General features: G+C 35.5%; 1 long non-coding RNA gene across 1 annotated transcript; it reads right to left on the reverse strand.

The window, feature by feature from the left end:
- Positions 1-3,009: 3,009 nt before the first annotated feature.
- On the reverse strand, positions 3,010-5,381 carry LOC143597824 (uncharacterized). Its single transcript, XR_013147002.1, has 3 exons — positions 4,947-5,381; positions 3,930-4,581; positions 3,010-3,091 (listed from the first exon to the last, which is right to left on the reverse strand). It is a non-coding gene; the product is annotated as an uncharacterized LOC143597824 (long non-coding RNA).
- Positions 5,382-12,990: the final 7,609 nt, after the last annotated feature.

Consider the following 12,990-nt stretch of genomic DNA (forward strand, 5'->3'; position numbering starts at 1 on the left):
ATGGCCCGACTTGTGATTCCCATCACTTATTACTTTAAAATGGAAAATTGTTTGTTATGGCCAACACAACAAAACTATATGAGATTGCAGTCGTCAACAAACCGTTAAGACGCGCCTACCAAATTAATAGGTTTACCAATGAAGAGGGGGCGGTCTTCATGGAGACCCTTGTCTCTACCACTATTTAAGTCTGTTAATCTTGTACCGTTTTGTTTTTCACCCTCACATTCCAACTTGTCAGTTTGTAATGCTCCAAATAAAATATTTTTGTTTATGCAAGTTAACCATAAGTTACTTTATAACATCATTGATCCAATAGATATGCATAGGGGTGTTATTCGGTTCGGGTTTTGGATTTCTCATGCCGTGTTCCTCGGGTTCGAGAAATTATTTTCGAGTACTCACACCTGACAATAATCTCCCCCGGGTTATTCTGGTTCGGGTAATTCGAGTTCGTGTTTTATGAATACGGGTTAATAAGGTTCCGAGTATTTAACCTAAAAAATTATAAAAACATATAGATGCTAGAATTCAAGTAAATATATCATCTTCAAATTTTAACTTACATAAGCAAATAATAAACCACATAATCCAATCGATCGGCTGATGAACCGAGCCTAAAGCCCAATCCATTGATTGAATAAATAGTCATATTTTAATTTTTGGAGTTACTATATGTTGGAATAGTAATCAATAGATGGGGCTGGAATCGGAATGGAATAGGCAACTTAGAAAAGGAATTTGATACATAGGATATTCATTGAGTAGGCTAAGGCAGGAAATAATAATTAAATAGAATACTTAGTTAAACGGGTTATTCGGGTTTACCCAAAACCATTAGAAAGTACTCGACACCCAACTCTTATTAGTTCGGGTTGTACACGGGTTCGCTAGCTTCAGGTTCGGGTTTTATTAGCATGGGTACTTTCGAGTTTGGGTTAATAATTATTCGGGTCAGGTTTCAGGTTATGGTTAAAAATGACAGCCCTAGATACGCAGATGCTAGTATGCATATGCACAATATCACGTATCCAAACACCACCAACTAATACGATGAGATAACTTGCGTGAACTCGCGGCAACGCGCGGGCACACACACACAACATACACACACACACACACACATATATATATAACCTTCTAGGTATTACAAGTTTGACCCTAAACTAAACTATTACCCGTTTGTGTTTCCCTCTTAATAGTCAAGGGACTAATTTGCAAATTCTGTATATATTATCACCATCTAACCCATTTACCCATTAACCAAACCCAAATCTGTAACCCATATAGCGAACCCGTATACCCAATATCTTAACTTGGGCCTCAATACTCGTCAACAACATGGAAACTGAATCAAAATATATGTTATTCCTTTCTTAATCGGTCTGCCGACATCACTAATTATGTATAATCGATCAAAAAGGATTCGTACTACCTATTATACTTAGCCGATACTAAATCGTTCATAATATACGTACTAACAGGCAACTATAATTCAGTTAAACATACCTAAATCATCCTTTAACATTCGATGTCCTAACACCTATAGTTAATTGCATTATCATCGTTGTTTGTTTGGGTGTTCATCAAATCGTTTAGCCAACCACCTGTTCTCTTAATTAACCCGTCACATAACACTAGGTAATTGATTATTGTTTTGTGTTCGTCCTTGATCAGTTAACATAAACCCTAACATAAATTTGATTAACATTAACTGATTAACTCAATTGATAATCCTAGAGTTTATGTATTTGGGGATTTTTATACTGTTAAGATATATTTATATTTGATCATTTCTGGTTTAAACATGAGTTAGCCACCAGCCTAGTTAGCTGGTGCATCCATGGTTAAGACTTGTGAGAAGGTTGGGTGCGGGTCGAGCTCTAGCACGTCTTTTTAGCATTTTTTTTGGTATTTTTGGGTATTTAATCAATTAATAATAGTAATAATAATAATAATAATAATAATAATAATAATAATAATAATAATAAATGTTAAATAAACCTTAGTTTATAAAAACCGACAAGATTAGCATGTAGTTTTTCCACATCTTTGTTAAAAACCCTATGCATGTATATATATATATATATATAGGGTGGGGTTATAATAGGAAGTGGAGTACGTCTAAAAAGTGTAAGAAGTAATCTGGTGCATTAGATATGTTAATCTAACGGTGGATATGTAAAGTGTGCTTATTGTGCGATGAGTTGTATTTTAGTTGCGGTGTGTCTATTGTGTGATGTGTTTTATTAGATCTAATGGTTAAAACACACTTCATACACTTCTTAGGAAAAATCTACTTCTTATTATAACCTTACCCACACACACACACACTCTCTCTCTCTCTCTCTCTCTCTCTCTCTACACACACACACACACTAGCATGAGAGCCCTCGCTTCGTGGCAGGTATGTATTCGTAATCAATTTATAAATAAAATATACATGAAACATATAAGCTCAGAAGAAATGTTAGTTTCCTAATTTCACACGATTAATGAGTAAAACTGAAACCAAATAGTTTTCAAAAACTCTAAAACTGAATTATTGATTTGAGCCCGAAACCGTCTCATACACATCCTTAATATAAAGACACGTGTTCTTTAACCGGTATAACATGAAACCTTTTAAAGTCTCGTGTAGTATTTGTTAGATGTTACAAAGTTTGACGTAGTTGTAACTTATTAGAGGATCATATCTGTTTTGAAGTTCAAATGTAGTATGCTACCTTGAAAGTCAAACTGCCTCGCTTGGGTTTAGCTTACATGCTACCAACACAATCATTCCCTTGGGTTTAGTATGTGTGCAATTTATTTGGATGTAGGTAACCTGGTGAAGGAAAAGACAAAGCTCACATATCCGATACCCCTTGTGAGCTTCGTGATTAAGTTAAATTTCAATTGGTAAATTAAAAAAAAACTTGCAATTAATTTCCAATAAAAGTTTTCGAACATAATATTAGACCAACTTAACAAATTAATGCCCACGGAGCTCTGTGCGCAAGACTATGATTTATTTTGTCTCAAAATTCAGTGCACAATCGTTAAACGTGTCTTCATAATACACAATTCTTGAAGGTGTCTCAAAATCCTCCTAACAATAATAGATAGATTCATAAATAGGAAATTTAGAAAAAAATACATAAATGTTTTTTTGGCACATATAAGCACATGATATAAAATTAATAACTCGCATTATTGTAGTTGAAGTGAAAGTTTTTCAAACTTGAACTTACTAAAATTCATATACGGTTAATAATGTTACATAATAAGTTAACAAGAAAACCGACGAACCGACATGAACCAAAAGGAAATACCGACAACCGATAAATAATGCAATTTGGTTTCAGGTTGGCTTGGTTTTAAATTACGAGATGCGCTTCGATACAATTTGGTTTCAGAAACCTTTGACAACTAACCCTACAGATTTTCAATAAATTGCGTAATAAGTTAACATTATCAAAATACTTAATACTTTTAATATGGAATTTATACTTCTAATATGGATTTTATTCAAGAATTCACTTATTCACAATTAGAGCAACTGCATTCCAAGTGTAGTTTTGAGCTAGAACTCGGAGCTTGAATCCGGTATGTTTTTCAATATAATTAGTCTCCTTTGCGAGTCTTTTCACCTAATATCATGTCATAAAAGATATGAATACCGATTAAAATACTTTATATGAAACAATTGAGTTGTAATTTTACAAATTTTGATACATTTGATACCTGACCTTCTGATAGGAAGTCTGCAACATTAATAATCGTGGTGAATTCTTTTAGAGGTATCTCTTGTTTGTTAACCCCGGCCCGGATTGACCCATTAGGTAAACCACACCAGATTTTGACCCGCTAGTGATTAAAAAAAAACCCGTATCAACCCGTTGATAAGAAAATAAATAACATTAGACAAACATTTAATAAAATAAAACCTTAACATAAATCGTTGTAACGCGATTACTTCTCCTCGTAGAGCATCGTTTTCATAAACTAGTTCTCAATCCATGCGGTCTGAATGTTCAATATCCTCGAACAACATAGGATCATGAAATTGTAAGGGTTGAAATTATATAAAAACTTTATAAATGTTAGTGTTTTGATAGTTTATAAAGATGTTACAAAACCATGTTTTCTTTGATTGAAATAAGCCGTCTCTCAGTTGTTGCTTGACTTGATGTAGTTGTTGCACACTTGCGCCACCATGGTTGTGGCCCATTAGACGCATGCACCATAAACACACAAACTTTAACACAAAGTAACATATGTTTAAAGAACGATCATTGCATGACATAACATTAATAATTAAAAATAAAAATTAACTAACACATGAGTCTGAGAAACATATCAACATATCAAAATAAAAATGGAAGTACTCAAGAGTTTTCATTTCTAAGCCTCGTTACTTCATCTCTCAAGAGTTCTAGCTCGACCTGTTCTTGACTCTACGAGCAAACAATAACATGCTTGAAAGAAATAAAATAGCACATCCAAATTCCACATTAGAATTATGTACCATCTCCACTTGTATTTTGTGAAGTTGACGGTTCTATCATTCTATTGTACCGATCAAATATTCCCCTCATGCTGCATATTTACAAAATGATTAAAGTTAATCATGTATTGTTTCTATAACATGAAACCCATGTATGCTATTCATCAATTTGTTGTAGAACTACAATTAGGATAAGAATTACAAGAGAAACATAATATTATGTCATCGGTGAGTTCCATGTAATTATTTCATGAATCTCAAACATAATTAATGACAACTGGATGATCAAGTTCAAAATCATAACAATTGAGTAACAAGCACCCAACACGTACACACTAATTCACCTTAATTTCCACCATTTTCGAACCAATCACAAGTGAATTGAAAGAAAGCCTAATTTGAGTAAATGAATTAAAATCAAACAAAAAACAATTGGTAATGACTAAGTAGAAAGTACCTTCGTAATGAAGGAACCAGTGAGTAGAATAGATCAAATTATGAAACAAGAAACCTAAAAGAAACTCGTGACTCGTCTCCAGCCCTAAAGTTTTAGATAAAGAATAAGGATAATGAACAGGGTTGTAACGGTTGAAGATTTTCAATAGCAATGAGTGTAATTGAATGAATAGGCAATAAAGTTCGCCAGAAAGTGATGGCGTCTCATCGGAATATCTTCAATTACTATTTTTTTCTTCCTATAATGATTATGGTTTAGGACTCAAGAACAGAACATGAATGATGATAATAGCTGGTTTATGGATATTAACCTGTCACCGATGCAACTCAATAATACATAACACAGATGCTAGCGATACCTAAATTGAATGAAAAAACCTAAACACAAACGAATGGTGGGAAGTCGGCAACACATTAATATAGGATGAATGGAGAACATCAAATGAATAGCGATTGACGATGAACCTGAAACCGATCATAGAATCAAAGCAATTCAATTGAACGGATTGAAGGGGGGCTGTTGGGTGCTCTGATGCTAGACTGTCGTTATCTAGTAAAAAATAATTAAAATCAGTTCCTAATCACCTAAGCAAGCTAGGGTAAGTAGGGTGTCGACCCACGAGGGGTATGTGATCAGTGTAGCGTGTAATCAATTTATAATATTATGAAGTAATAAAGTGTATTGCTGATCACACAAGCAAATAGTTTGATTTTTAGAGTGATTAAGTAATTTAACAAATTCAAGCAATTAATAAAGACAAATCACACATGGGTTTCAAGTAAGCAAATATACAGTAATCTCATGTTCACTAAACATATTAATTGTCAAAGATCAAATCAGATTGACTAACTAGGAAAACCTTAGGCGTCAATAATCTCTAACACACGACACTGATTATCAAACAGTCCCTGCAAGTGTGACTCAACTAAGGGCAATTATATTCTTCGTCATATTCAAACTAGTCAAAACAACCCTATAAGCAATTATCATAGTAACTGACAAACAAATTGTTCTGATCAAAATAAACCTAAAACGACTGAGTGCACAGTAATACCAAACATCAATACTGATAGATTAGTCATAAACAATTACAAAATCATTCATTCTTAAACACACGAGAAAACTGAAAAATACAAAATCTGCATCCCGGGTATGACTCGAAGAGGCTAGCCGCTCATGGTGATGATTTGGTCTTCACTCAATGTTTGGTAGGCCATGAATGTAGATTGGAAGTTGAATGAAGATGGCTTGACTTTTCTCTATTCGCATTACCTAGCTTCCGTCCCAATAATAATCATCAAGAAAAATAATAATCTTCCCCGTTGTCTCGTGCGTTGTGCTTCTGGCGTCTAAAACCAAAACCTCGTATATGCCCACTTATTGTGTGTTGAAGCCCATCTGAACACTTAATATATATATTTTTCTTTATTACTCACGAATTCATATCAAACAACCATACTAAAGTATGGTTTATATTCCTTTTCTTTTAATCCACATAATCTGGCAACATATGCTTTAATTAAACATATGACACACAATAAATATCCTTTTAGCATAGTAGCTTTTAACCACCATAATCATCTCTGATTAAATAAGGGTCAATATAATCACTGATGAGGTGCTGAGTGTGGTTGTAAAATTGATAACTAATTGAAGATTTAAGCTTTTCACAAGATCGTGTTTTAAATTTAAAAAAGTGATTTCTACTAAAACTAAACACACACAAAATAGGCAAGTGTACCTATCGTATATGTAGAATAGTATTGGTAAGAACCAAGTATCGATCCGTCGACACAAATGTTTCTAATAAAGAATCATCTTCTTACTTTAATCAGAAGATTTAATCATTTTTAGACTAATTTTTAAACTTTTTATAAAATAGAAATACTTATATATAATATATACGTGACAAGAAGAGAAATTCTAAGTGAGTAATTCAATTATATGAAAGTTTACCATCTAATATCAAGAATCCACTCCATTATTCCTTGATGATTATTAAATAAAAATGTGATACACTTGTCCTAATAATATATGATAGAATAGTCCCTCATTTCTAAATGAACGTATTCTATGACATAAAATAAAGTAGCATGCGCATTTAAAGTCCATCCTTTCCTAATGTCATACTACCACGAGAATGTCAATTTAAGTAGACAAGCAGTTTGGTATAGTAGAACGATTAGGATTGACTTCGATTTCTCAAATACCAATCCTAACAAATTCGAGTGGTTGTAGTCAACTCACACAACCTCCCTTTGGTTGATTTAATTAGATTATAATTACACACTCCATTAACATATGATTTTTTTAACTAGCATGATAACCTAAGCAATCGTGTTACAATGTTATTTCAGAATTATCAAAACTAGAGAAATAGATCATAGCTTATATCTCATCATTTCTAAGTACTACATAAGGATCCATGTTTTATCTTGAATAAAGTATCAAAGTATTCTTTTTACCATTTCTAGTTTCCAAGAACATGAGTACCATGAATGATTATAAATCATCAACCTTGATGTATTAAGTTAAAGGGATATAACATTTCTTCATCATTGGGTAATTGCAAAATAACCATGTACTATACCAAACTAAACCATATGTTTTACATAATCATCAAGTAAAATAAAGCTTTTTCATAGATTATAGATGGTAATTTGAGTTTAGCTCATAATGAGCATTGTTATGAACATAAAAAGAGATGATGATTACAAACACATGATTAAACTAGAACAATCTAACCAAATGTTGATGAATTTCCCTTCTTAATGATGATGGATTAGGGTGATGTTGATGATGATGGATGATGATGATGATAACCTCAAAGCCTTCAAACTCCTCACAAGATCTTCAATATGAGTGTAATGCAGGTGTTTTTATAAGAGAAACCCGTTTAGATATCTTCTTCAAGCACACCAAATGAATGCAACTCAAGCCTCTATTTATAGGCTGTTTGGATAGACCCCGTGCTTTTTAATAATATGTGCTTAATTCCATTTTGTCTTATCTGAAGGTGACCACGGCCCCGTGGTTGATTGGCACGTCCCTGTGCTTTTGTCTTTAATATTTGTCTTTTCTTGTAGAATTTTGTATTTTCTTTTGTTCAAAATCATGGGCGTGGTTTAAGGAGCACGGGGGCGTGGTTGAGGTTTTTCTTGTATTTTCTTTCGTTTTTCTTTGCCTTTTCACTTGTTTCTTCGTTTAAGGCTTGGATATAACTGAAATTGCATTTTAGTGTGATAAGTAACCTTCTGAGCTAGTTTATTTGATAGAAGTTGCAGTTTTTAGAGATTATTTGATGCTAAAAAGATGTATAATTTTATATATTTCAAACATCCCCACACTTGAACTTTTCTTGTTCTCAAGCAAGCTACTTATAAATATTCTCTAAAATATCAAGTTAGGACCATAGCTTCAAATATCCCCAAAAGAGTTCTAAGAAAATGGGAACAAAATAACCTACTTTAAATCATAGGAATATATGTAGTGATATATATAAAAAGATGATTTGTTTTTATGAGATTCTATTTATGCAAAACGTCACGTTCTCACAATGTTCACTCTCACTCGGTTTATATATATGATCATATATGTGATGTATGTATGTGAACACTCTTAGTCAGAATGTGACCTATGAAAAATCAGCTAGTAAGAAGTTCAAATCTCCACCTATGTGAAAGGTTGCATAGATCAGAAGGTAATTCGGGTTGGTTTTGTCTGGATAGGGATTGAGTATTTTTGGTGGTTCTAGGGTTTCAGTTAATGAGCATGGTAAATACAACTTCTGCTGATTCTCGGGAATCTTAAGATGTTTTCAATGGTCAGCTTTTTCTCCCGTCTGTGAAACACATTTTTTTAAACAAACCTAGTGACTCTTTTAAGGTCAGATCGCCAAGACCAGTTTTGTCGAGGATGTGAATCAGTTCTTCCTCAATCCTGCTCTGAACATAACTCCCAAATCTAATGGATCGTTCGACTTTGAGCCTAATAGCCCTCACCCTCATTAGTTCGGTATATTCATGTTGAGACTGAGTTTGACGTTTTCTACATCTTCCTTCATGGGACCAGTTTCCGCATCCTAAGCATCGTTCATATCTTTTTGCTCTTCTTTTCATTGCGCTTTAGGAAGCTCCACAAAATGGTGGCCTTTGTTCGTCTTGGCGCCACTTTTTCCTCACCTGATTGCTAAAGAGAAAAACTATCTCCCTAAGTTCTGGAGGCAACCTAGGTTTTGCGAAATGTATGCAGCAAAGGAAATTGAAACCAAAAGAATGCATTTCCAGTTTTTTAGGGTCTGCTGGTAAAAGACCAGCGTTGTATTTTACCAATTTGTGAGGGATAAAGTGGTATGGTTTTGGTTTAGGGTTTTGTAATTTGGAGAATGGTTTTGAGGGGTTTGTAGTGTTATTACCTTCTTCCTATATAACGCTTCATGCGGTCTTGAAATGACTATTTGTGACAAGTTCTAATTCACATGAAACATATGACTCACTCAATGCTTCCAAAAAAATATTTATGTGGCATGAGGTTTATCTCACAGTAATTGAGGGATTGGGTATAAACGCCATATTTTGCATAAATTTATTCCCAATATTACAAAACTTCTTTTTACTTTTTTCACTTTTTGGTTATAATAGATTTTTAGTTTGGTTATTTAAAAGAAAAATTCCTAGATTTTTTTTTGGTTTGATTATCAAAAATAGTCTTTGTTTGCTACAAAAATTTATAGTTTAATAGAGAATTTTATAATTAGTTGATCAAGCAATTGGTCAAGTAATACCCCTCCCTACACTCGAATCTCACATTGTCCTCAATGTGAAAAGATTCATAAGAAGATTAAAATTATAATTAAGTATGGTGGGTAAATGGAAAGGTACTTCGCTCCCGGGTTAACGAAATTTCGACTGAGCGTCCCCTGTTTTTCGTCTGTATTCCTGTTTTGTACCTGTATAATATAAAACTGCAAACAACCACAACTAACCAAACATAATTCTACTGAAAAATGGGTATAGAATCATCCATTCCCTGCCCACACGGGCTAAATAAGTACTGGCTAAATGTCTTGGCACCCAAGACCATAAAAAGTATCCAACCAAACAAACAAACAAGTGACAGAATGTAATTTGTTCAAACAAGCATAATAATAATGTCATGAATATACTACCACCTGAACCCATACTGAAGTCAGACATGCCATCTCATCTGCTCGTCAGTTACTCGTGTTCGGGTCGAATGGTCCTCACTGCCTGTCCATGCGGTGTCCCAAATGGTCAATATCTCGCCTTGTTTCAGCATATTCTGCTGCTCACTGTCCGTCAAATGCAACAATTTGTCCTATTATCCTGTCAAACGAGGCGGTAGTGTTAATTTGGAACTGGTCAATGAGGCCGTATATGCCCTCGAATGAGTATCGTCTATAATAAGACGAGCTAGGGCTGGCCCCTAATGAAGATCGGCCTCCCTGCTGGTGGTATATGCGGCGGCAGGTCTGTCGGGGTGGTGATCCTCCCCTCCTCTCGGGTATGTCCTGGATCATCATCTCAGCCGGGTCCTCAGGATCCCAAACTTGGTTCAGTGCATCGTGAAATCTCCACATTTCCAGGTTTCGGCTGACCAGTTGGACCATTTGCATGCTGATGCAATAATCGAGGCTGAGTGCGATCGGTCTCGGGCTTTGCTTTCCTTCTGTGTCCGTGTTATAGGCTTCGTATAGTTTATAAATCCATGCACCGCCTATGATCGGGCTTTTTGCATTTGCATTTGTTCTGAAAAGATGACAGAACAGATAGGTGATATTGCAAGCCATTTTGTTCATTATGCAATACAAGGCCCATAAATCCATCAGATTCACCACTCCTTCGCTCTGACCACGTGCTTTTACCGTGTGGCTCAACAGTCGGTGAATGTATCTCATGAATGGGTCGCGTAAGGCGGTGCTCTTTGAGCTGCTGGCACAGTAGGCTTCCTCCCCATAACTCAGTAGTTCACATGTTTCTTTTCTGGTATTACCTACTTCTGCTGACTCATCTGCCTCCTCATCTGTAATGTAATCATAAACTCGAACCAGATGGGTTCGTCAGTTTCATCACTCGTGTATTCCCAAATCAATACCCAACTGGGTCATTGACGTCGCCCATACTCCCCCACACCTGAATTCCACAGCTTCTTCATCCCGCATACTCAAATTTCTCGTCTTGAAAGAGAACGAGATTAGAAATTCCTTGGTCAATTCAGTCACACCCTTACCCTTTAGATTCAACACACGCCTCCATGTTCCTTTCACGAACTGTTTGTACTGCTCCCACTAATTCACTTGCGTTAGTGTGTCCTTGCAAGCATAGAAATGTGCTTCTTGGCGGCGGTTATTAAGGTAGCCCAGTCGTTGCCGGGCCCGTATGTCTCTAGTCGTTTGTTCGAGAAAGAACAGGAACGCGTGGTCATCGTCACCGTATTCATCCATTTGCAAGTTATACTCAGATTAGTTGTTTTCTTTTCAAAGATTGGCTTAAAAATTCGGAGCAGTGTGTTAACCACGGTGCTGTGCTTCTTAAAGCACGGCCCCATGTTTTCAGCAAGAACAGTACCGTGCTTTTACAAGCACGGCCCCATGCTGCGGGTCTTTGGCAGTTTAACCTTGAATCTGATTTTAACTTTTTGTTGACAAGAGGGTGACCACGGGTCGTGTTTCGTAAAGCACAGCCCGTGTTTCTAATCCTAAATCTATCATAAAAAAGACTCGAACTTGCGATTCCAACCGGTTTTGACATGTTATTCGGGTTCAAGTGTTTAACAAATCATCCAAGATCCGAACCCGAATCGTTTTTCTTAACAAACACAAGTGTAAACCTATCTAACAATTCATTTTCCTAGATCTAAATAATTAACCCATCTAATTTCCGGGTTTGTACCCGATTTTATCAATTGGTTCGATTTGGGGTTTCATTTAGACCTAGAATGATGAATTTGAACATTAGATTTGTTAAATTAACATACCTTTGGTTGGAATCAAGGATTTGAGGCAAAGATTTGTGAAATTGGTGAAAGTTCGGTGGTTTTCGGTGTTAGAACGAAGTGGTGTTAGGGTTAACTGAATGGAAAATGTTATTTTAATTGAAAAATACGTAACTGCACTGTAGACAAAAGAACGGCCCCGTGAATTATGAAGCACGGTACCGTGCGGCAGGTAGTAGTCAGTTTACTTTTTATTTGCTGTTTATTTGTCGAGCTGGTTCATTTTTTTAACTGATGTTTTTTAAGGATTTAAAGTTAAGATAAAAATTAAAAGTCCTAATCTTCATTAAACATAAAACACATAATTAAACATAATTAGAAAGGAAAAGTAAGCAATAATCCGGAATCACGAAACAAAAAACTAGCAAGAGTATCTCCTAACGAGACAAGGTCTGGACTTCTAATGACCACCATTCCCGAACAAGTCTTGAATGTGTGGTGGGCTCTTTTAGCTTCCAAGAGCTCGAAAAGATTTTTATCGAGCTTTGCGATCTCCTGGTTAAGATAATTGAGCTAGAAATCGACATCCTTGTTGCGGCTATCCACGACATGGAAATTCTCAAACCACAGTAGTTCAACTTTGTTGGTCAGCTCGATTAGACGAGCCTCAGTTTCGATGTTACTTTCGACTTGGTCTCTAACAATGCATTGGAGCCTCATGATTTCTTCCTCAAGGTTTGAGGAAAAATCACCATGCTTGCCCCTTCTCACTGGTCTCCATTCCATTTTCTTACTTTCCATTTCAGTAAACATGTGTTTGGTATGAATGGAATAGTGAGTTTTTGCATGCAGTATATAGAGACTGTAACATCGAGCACGGCCACGTGCTGCTAGGGGAATAAATGTTTCTGATTCATAGAATTGTACGGAGTCAGCGCATATCAAGCTGAATATTCTAGGGTGACCACGACCTTTGTGCTTCAAGAAGCATGACCCCATGCTTTCTGTCACTAAAATTTTATTGGATTTTTCAGCCAAACGCGAGAGCCGGAATTTTTAGAATGATGTATAGCATGTTATTTAATAATTT

This window comes from Bidens hawaiensis, unplaced genomic scaffold (genome assembly GCF_021521415.1).
Source record: "Bidens hawaiensis isolate Kalapana, Puna unplaced genomic scaffold, B.hawaiensis_p1.1 tig00049119_1, whole genome shotgun sequence".
Lineage (NCBI taxonomy): Eukaryota > Viridiplantae > Streptophyta > Magnoliopsida > Asterales > Asteraceae > Bidens > Bidens hawaiensis.